The 9,310-nt window shown below is 31.6% G+C and overlaps 1 long non-coding RNA gene across 2 annotated transcripts; it reads left to right on the top strand.

Moving 5' to 3' along the window:
- Positions 1–926: 926 nt before the first annotated feature.
- On the top strand, positions 927–3,874 carry LOC106678925 (uncharacterized). 2 transcript variants are annotated; one of them, XR_001342856.2, is made up of 6 exons: positions 927–1,669; positions 1,745–2,504; positions 2,677–2,792; positions 2,937–3,026; positions 3,315–3,407; positions 3,663–3,874. It is a non-coding gene; the product is annotated as an uncharacterized lncRNA (long non-coding RNA). The 2 variants fall into 2 exon arrangements; XR_010844937.1 differs by having other exon boundaries at positions 2,937–3,058.
- Positions 3,875–9,310: the final 5,436 nt, after the last annotated feature.

The raw sequence follows: 9,310 nt of genomic DNA, 5'->3' as shown, positions 1-9,310 counted from the left end.
ATCTATCGAGTTGTAAAATAAGTTCGTAGTATTTTTTACTGGTGATTTCAATAAAAACTTCAGATTCTTGTAAAAATTATATATGACCCATTTTGATCTATTACATGTTGATCTATCTTTCAGGTAATTTTTTAATGCCGTCCTCTGATTTTTGCACAATGAATTCTTCTATGTCTGTTTTGCAGTCCTCGAGCAAATTAAAAGTGTTCCCCATTAAGAGAGTTTGGAAGGGCCTGAAATAAGTGAAAATCTGTTGGGGCAAGGTCTGGTGAATAGTGTGAGTGAATTATCGATCTTCGACAATCTCAAAGAAGCACTTCTTTGTACCTCTTTCAATAGCACCAAAAATCCAAGATCTGTCGAGAACTCTCGAGTTATTAGTAAGTTATACTTGTGCTTGCCAAATTCGGCCTTGTCTATCTCCACTGTAGTCCCTTCACTCCCAATAACTTGAACATATTGCAGCACTCAGGAACAGATACAAACCTCCTGACAAAAAAAGCCCAATGAACAATTACTCTTAGCGACATACCCAACCTCGACTAGATATAATAATGTTGAGGATGAGGTACAGTTAACCAGTTAGTAACAAATTCACATAACTTTTTGAAAGAGAGATTTGATTTATTCATCCAGGAGTTGGTTTTGATAGAATAGTAAAACCCACCTCTCACCCCTCCCTTCGATTTATCACATCTAAAACCACTAAGAATATCAGTAAATTTTTTGAAATGAAATGATTTATTTTAATAAATTATACATTAATTTTACTAGGCACCCCTCACAACGCTCCATAGTGGAAATTATGAACAAAAATCAAAATGAACAAATAACAAATTTGAAGTGAAAATGACAACTAACCCGGCAAACGGAACTGAAAATGAACAACCGTAACTTAGCCTAAATGAAGTAATAGTTAGGCTTATTTACGGTGACAGATATCTGTCTGACAAATAACATCGCAACAGTGAGAAAGTAAGACAAAGCTTGCTCCCACGGAGATAGTGAACCTAATCTAGCAAACAGTTCAACTGAATGAATTGTAAAAACTGATGATTAAAATACACCCAACAATTAACAGTATTTAGCAACAAACAATAAACCATATATTTAGTGTTTAAGGATGTTGTAATATTATCGATATCAATAAATGTCGATAGTTGAGATAGTTCTTGACATGTTAAATTTGATTATATTATATATTACTATCCTCGATAACCAGAAAAATGCTGAACGTGACGGATTTCCAAACCTTCGTTTTGAAATGAGACACTCGTTACTTCGACTAAAATTTTTCACTTCTAGAAGGAATTTTTACCGAGAAATGGCCATTACATCTTATCCCCCACCAACTTTCCGTTTATCAGCATTTTTGAAAAATCCGCCTCTCCCCCACTATTGAACTTCTTTACTTTGCACCTTCCTTTTAAAGGTTTTGCAATCTTCAGTTTATGTACATTCCATTGTTGTTCAGTATGAATGCTGTGATAAATGTAATTATCTGTGGGGGATGCGATGTAAATCCCACAAATATTGTGGAGGTAGCAGGTGGTGTTGATGAAGAGCAATTCCTCAACGTCCTACTAAGACATGGAGTTATTGCAGCACATAAAATTTGTTCTAGATGTGGAGCGATATGTATGTCAGATCCTGCCCGAGCAAGGTTTAGGTACTAAAACAATACTGTCCTCTTATTTAATAACGAATTGTTTCATTTCAATATATTTATTGTATCGTATTTTAGTTTTTAGATGCGAAGATTTAATAGAATTGGAGAGAATGGTGCTTGGATTAAATGCAATTACTCCTAGTATGAGTGTTATCTTAACACTTGGCTGTGTTGGATACATCTGTAATTCAAAAAGGTGTGCTGTTTTATCACTTTATGGGTGACTACTTCATCCTCAGCAGCATATTATCATGGTGCGGGTGTTTGATCCAAAATGGTGGTAGGCTGGTCCAATTTTTGTCAGGAGATTTATCTGGGCTCGCTAGTGAAGTTAGATGTTGACACTATTGGTGGTCCAGGGGTAATGGTGGAAATTGATGAGGCGAAGTTTGGAAAGGGGAAGAACGACATGTGGAGGAAAGTTAAAGGATCATGGATCTTTGTAGCAATTAAAAAAGAGTGGTAGAGGTGATTTTTTTAGACGTTCCATGATCGTTCAGCTAACTTCTGTTATTATAGCTATCCTGTGCTGAATCGCTGTAGGTACTACCATCATTTCTGACTTGTGGAGAGGATACCTTCTCTTATCCACCACCAACAGTCAATCATAGCTACTATTTTTTTTAACCCAGAGGACAAAAAATCTCATACCCAAAATATTAAAAGGGTGTGGCACGAGGTGCACTCTAATATTCCAAGGTTTGGAAGAAACCAAAAGTACAATGCTGAATACTTGGCTGAGTTCTGATGGAAATCTAGAGCCGAGTTAAACTCCCACTTCCATTAATTCTTGATGGTGGTAATTAGATAATATGATCCATGCAGTAATTGAAAGGTAAGAATTCCAATAGTAATTGTTTCGTAATAGTATGTCGATATTAACTCCTTAGTAATGATAAGGACCTTAGTTGATACTTACAGTGTTAAAGCAGTTAACAGTTGTGTTCACCCAATTTTTTTTATAGAATGTCTTTTGTTATATTACCTTTTACATATTTTCATTCCAGATTTCAAATTTAATCATCATGAGAAGGTTATGTAACTCAGCCTTCCTTCATGAATGAATAACATCAATTGAATATCACTAGCCGTTGATTATCATAACTAGCCCATGAATTCAGAGGTAAGGATGTCAATATTAACTCCTTTGTAATGATAAGGATCTAAGTTGATATTTCGCATTACTCAGAAAGATAACATATGGGTTTATTCCATTTTGTTTTGAGCATGTCAATTTTAGATAACCTTCTACATATTTCCATTTCAGATTTCAAATTGTCGTCATAAAAAGGGTTTGTAATTCGGCCTTCCTTCATGCCACCATCCTCAATGTATTCACTAGCCCATGAATTCAGAGGTGAGGTTGTCAATATTAACTCCTTAGTAACGGTAAGGACTTGAGTTATTTATATATTTTACGAAGATTTTTTTTTTAAAGATCTGACGATACAAAGCCCAGTTCATTTTTTTTTAAAGTAAAAATTTAATTCGTAGTTTTCTAAGATGGATTTATTTTTCTCTTAATTAATTAATCTTTATTTTTCAGAATTAATAAAGATGATTCTGCAAAATATTGTAAAAGTGTAAATTGTATTGATGTCACTGAAACTGAAAAAACTAATTTTAAAATCTTCTTCTATTTTAGATGTTCTAATTAAAGCATTTGGCTTATCGCATGTGTTTGGTGTCAGTTTGAAACTAGTGTACTCTTTCAGTATTCATCACCTGAACTTTTGAAGTAAGTATTAAGTTTCTGAATATTTTGTTGATGGTTTATAAGATTGAGTATAAGTATCAATGTTAGAACTTCATCATTTTTTGAACATGTTATTGCTTTTCACTAAAATATGAATTTATTTTTAATCCATGAATAAACTTGTCATAGAACTTCTGATCTTTCACATAAATTAATTGTAGAGGGTTCTTATTTACTAATGTACATAATTAAGATTGACATTACTTCTTTTTAGGTACTTGATATCTTCTGTTGCAGATCCTGAAGAAGAGTGGTGCGGATGTTTGTTGTGAAATTTCAGGGAGGGTTTTATAAACAAATACAGAGTATATGTTTCCATTAATAGATGCCACAACTGACTGTGCTCAGAATAGAGAAACAGGCATGTTTCTTTGTTTCCAGCAGAGTCATAGTGTCACCATCTACTGTTTTATTTACAAATCAAATAATAAAACTTATTTTCTACAACAATTTCCTTCCTAAAATATGTTTTATTATTCCCTTTTATTTATTTACTACTTACTTCTCTTGTAATTATTTATTACTTTGTTTATTTTATTTATGCTATTTTTATTTTTTTTTACCTTTTATTACACACACTCCAATCACACCTATATTAATTTAATGTTTCAAAAACATTCAAGTCCTACATTCTAACTTTCCCAACCTGTCTTCTGTCCTTTCACGGATGATTTGGACCTCTCCCTTTTCGACTGCATCCAAATTCTTCATAGTCAGGATTATAATATTCATCAAAATCTTGCATTTAATCTAAGGCTTTCTTCATCTTCTTCGGTGTAAAAATCTTCAATAATTTTTTTTTTTCATCTTTTAGTCTAATTTTTCTCCATCCTTGAAACGATCTTTCAGTAGGTTTCTCTTTCTGCTTCTTTTTGTCTTGGCGCTTCTTAGCTTTTTCTTCATTTTTTACTTTAATTTTTACTAATAAATCAATACTTTTATCATCATTTGATATTTGTTGTTGATCTGGTGTCTGTTGTTCTATCAGTCCAGGAACTTATATCTACATCCTTGAAACGATCTTTCAGTAGGTTTCTCTTTCTGCTTCTTTTTGTCTTGGCGCTTCTTAGCTTTTCCTTCATTTTTTACTTTAATTTTTACTAATAAATCACCACTTTTATCATCATTTGATATTTGTTGTTGATCTGGTGTCTGTTCTATCAGTCCAGGAACTTATCTCTACATCACTACAATCTCTTCCATGCCATCTTCCTGGGAAAAATGACTTCATTTTCTTTTTCAGTTTTCTTGGTCGTTGAAATTAGATCACCACATAACTCTGTAGCAACTAAAACGTCCTGAAAGTTAGAGTTGTTTATACCACCTTTACTATGTATCTTAACTTTAATTTTTCATTGATGAATTTTCTGAAAATCCCCTTCATCTTCTCTTGTTTCTTCAGATCCTTCCTCAATCAAATGTTCATTGTCACTGTTAATAGCACATAAGGTAAAATGTATATCAGAGGGTCCATTTCTATTGGGTTGTCTATTTTTTTCTTTGTTGAACCAGTACTCCTTTTTTAGGTAACCTGGTATTTTTACAAATAAAGCAGGCTTTTAGACAAAGGTTTGACCTTTTAGGATATGTCTTTAATGCTTGTTCATTCCTATTAAGGTTTATTTCAAATGACAAAAACATTTGCCTTACTTTACTGAATTTAATATTCCCATTTATCAAAATAGCGATGACTACAGGATCATAATATGGTGGTAAGCCTTCAATGATATATCTCACCTATTCCCTGTCTGTTAAGGATTTATCCAGTTGAGCTATCTCTTAAACTAAACATTGAAACCTCATAAGATATTCATCCAATGTTTCACCCCTGTTTTCCCTAATTTTGGCAAGGTCAAACATTAAATCAATCACATCCTCCTCTGGAATGCCCTCAAACCTTTCTCTTAATTTTTTCCAAATCTTTTTCGCACTTTTTTTATCTCTGATTGACGGCAATATATCATCACCGACTTAAATTAATAGTAGAGAGTACCTGTTTGTTTTTCTTTTCCAAGCTGCATTCTCCCTAATCGGCGGATCTTTTTCTATAATTTCTTCGTATAAGTCCTTTGCTTATAAGTACACTTCAATTTTAATCGACCAGATCCATGCCTGTTTCTTTGTTCCCAGCAGTGTCATATTGTAGCCATCTACTGATTTATTTACAAATCAAATAATAAAACTTATTTTCTACAACACTTATTTGGATGCATCAATTCTTTTGGTTGTTGCGACTTTGCTAACACTTTTATTATCACAGCATTTTAATATAGTAACCATGATTGAACTTGGAAATGGAACAGCCCTGCAGAGGGGTATTTGACACGAAAAGCTGGCTAAAATTGACCTTTATAAGCTTAAATGAATTTTAGTAGAAGTAATAATAAATATATTGTTATTTAATATAGTTTTAAGGATTTAAATGGTCAAAATAATAGAAGACAAAAATTTGGTAACTTAAAAAGTATATGTCTTCATAACATTATGTCAATGAATGAATATTTAAATTTATGTTAGTAGACTTTTACTTAGTGATTAATAATGCATTATGTCTTGTTACATATTGTGGTTGTACCTGGTAAATATAATTCAGGTTACAGCATTGCGGCATATAAGATGGACATGTTAGGTTGTAGGGTTTAGTAACCTAAAATGTTAATAAACATTGAATTGGCGAGTAAATGTTGCTTTAAAACTAATCAAGTAGATTTGGGTTTGGAAGGGCATCACTGGAAGGATGTATGTAGAGAATGATTAGTGGTATCAGAATCGAACCTTTGGGTTAGTTTAGTTAATATTACGTATTGTAATATTGAAAGTGGCTTTAACACCATTGTAGGCTTTAACATATTTTAAAGTTGTCATAAATTGTAGTACATACTTTACTGATGATCAGCCATAATAGAAATAAATAACTAGACATTCTTAGACAGTCGGAATAAGGATTAAGTAGAAGGAAAATAAAAAAGCTAGAGTGAGCCTAGGAATATACCCATCAGATGATCTTATATTTTCTTTTCTGCATCTCCTGGCTTTCCCATGAGTCTGGTTCAGGACTCATTCAATACCCCAATGATGTGGCTAATCAATAAAAGGTATTTCAAATTTCTTTATTGAATTATAATGGTCTATTTTGGTTTATTATTTTCTATTCGTAATTGATACAGAAAAAAACAAAACCAAAATTTGAGATTTTATGTTTCTACATATGTATAATTCTTTAAAAAAAAATTTGTAATATCGGCCATCTCTTTCTTTTCTCCTGCAGCACTGTGCAAATTTCCTTTTAGATTTGGTACCAAAGTTATCCGTCACTCCTATAACTAAGTCATCTATAACTGTTGGTGACCTCTGGGTTTTACGTCCTAAAGCCCCTATGGACAACAACAATATAACCATTGAGGGCAAATATGAGGTTTTATGTAGTAACCACACCAAAGCCTAAAAAAACTAAATTCAATCTAAGTCAATGTATTTTGCCTAAGTTAAAACTGTCCGAGGGATTTACTTGTATATCCATCTTTATAAATAGGAATAATATATGCATTTAGAAAAAAAAATTAATAAACGGTGTAATTACTACACCATGCCTGGTCATTTTTGACACAGGGATTATCTACAGGTTACCATACCACCCCATTCTAACCAATGTTGTAGGGTCAATTTTTCATTTCATGGGACTGCCAGGAAATAAAAGTCAACCCTCCAGGCCGGATTTGAACCAGTGTAGTTGCAGTTCTGAGATTGGTGAGATCGACTCCTCTACACCCTCATCTACTAACAACCCCTATTCTCTGCATCTGTTCTGAGATCCTTAGGGCACAATAGGAGAAGCATATTTATTAGATAGAACAAAGTTGTTCCTCATTCAAAGGATCCATTCTGATATAAGTAACCATATAGAATTATATTATTTAAGATTAGATGATCACCAAAAATTAAGATTGACTTAGTATTACTAATGAGTTAGTATGATTTCCTAATTGTTGTAAGAATGTGATTACAATAGTTACAATTTTTTAGGAAATGTAGAAAGTAGTATCATTTCAAATGTTTTTCTCATTGTTGAACCTTGTCAAATGACTGGTCTTCGTGATGAGATGAGATAAACTAAACAATCAATCTCGATTTTTGGTGATCATCTAATTTTGAAGAATAAAATTCTTTAAGGTTACTCTGGATGGATTCTTTGAATGACGAACAACATTGTTCCATAAAATAAATATGCCTCTCCTGTTGTGTTTAAGGAGTTCCGAACAGATGCAGAGAACAGGGGCAGTTTGTAGACGAGGGAGTTGAGACATCAATTTTATCAACCTTGGAACTGCAGCCGTGCTGGTTCAAATCCGGCTTGGAGGGTTGACTTTTATTTCTTGGCATTCTAATGAAATAAAAATTTAATCCTACCACGATGATTAGAATAGGGTGGTAGATGTCAGAAATGACCATGCAGGGTGTAATTACAACAAAAAAAAATCAGAGATTGGAGAGAGCCATGAGAGAGACTGTTTTACAGTAGTCTATTTATTATGTTGCTCAAGCAGGGTTTCTTTACTTTAGGTTGTATTTGAAGATTAACTTAGTGGGTAAATCTTTCCTTGAAGTTTCTAATATTCCAGTCATTCTAGTTCCCTACAAATTTCTCCTATATCAATAAGGTATCATTAAAGGTAAATCATAAGAAAATAATTTTTTTATGTGGTCTAGTACAAACAGATATTCTATTGATGCTTTGAATAACCTCAAATTTAAATTAATCTATCTAAGGAATATTTCTCCATTCTTCAATAATTAGTAAAAATTAAAAAAAAAAAAGTACAACATTTTCCTCTGTTCCACATATTATTAACATGAATGCAGCAATACTTCAGGGAATGATTTTGTTTTCTTTTTTTATTTAAGTATTGTTAATAATATTTGGTTATCATTAAAAGCTTGAAGGAATGGAATTCATTTCATTAAATCAAAGTAGTCTTAAATAATATGATCTGAAATGTGTATATTAAAAAAATTAATGAAGTACAAACTAGTAATATATTGTTGAATTAAAAATCAATAAATTTTGTTTTGGCTATAGAAGCTGGTATTTAATCAACTTTGTCTGATTACAAATTGCATTTAAACCATATTCAATTTTGTTGTCAAAGTCTTGTATGTTTTGAATTTGATGTCTGTGATTATTTATATTACATTTAATGGAGGGTTTTGTTTAAATACTTGTCAGAACTTATCTAATAAGTTCAGTGTAGTAGAAATGTAATTATTTGAACAATGGAATTGGTCATGCAAAATTATGTTTTTAATATATGTAAGTTATTAGTATATATATAAAAAAAACAAAATTTTTGTAACCTGAAATGTGTGTCAACATTATTTTATAAAAAAAAAAATTTTAAAAACCGTTATAAGTGATTTTTTAGCCTTTTAAATGTAAATTTGTTGCTAAATTACTATTTTATATCACACACTATCTTCAGGAGAGTTTGTGTACATCTTCTGGAGATCTTGTGTACATAATTTTTCCTGGTTTCCAATAGTCTTAATAAACCTGATATTTCGTAGAAACTTCATATACTTATCTTAAGATATTAAATGATATATTTATAAGGAACTTTAGTGCGTGTTCGTGTGAAAATAAAAGATATATGTGTAACGATAATTACGTTCTTTATTCTTCTATAGAACAATATTTACGCTTCATATATTACAAAACATTTATAATTTTTAGATAACAACACACGTTCTTTTTTTAATTAATTCACTGTAATTGATCATATGGCGAGAGGTTTCAAATGGGTTTGCCACTAAAACAAATGTAAAATAATGTAACTTTAAATGAATTATAATTAAAAATATATTTAAAAGAAATATACTAAAGATATAGA

This window comes from Halyomorpha halys, unplaced genomic scaffold, assembly GCF_000696795.3.
Source record: "Halyomorpha halys isolate HHAL.00 unplaced genomic scaffold, Hhal_1.1 Scaffold169.1, whole genome shotgun sequence".
NCBI lineage: Eukaryota > Metazoa > Arthropoda > Insecta > Hemiptera > Pentatomidae > Halyomorpha > Halyomorpha halys.
Note: the sequence above shows the minus strand (reverse complement) of the source record. Positions and strands in the feature narration are given on the sequence as shown.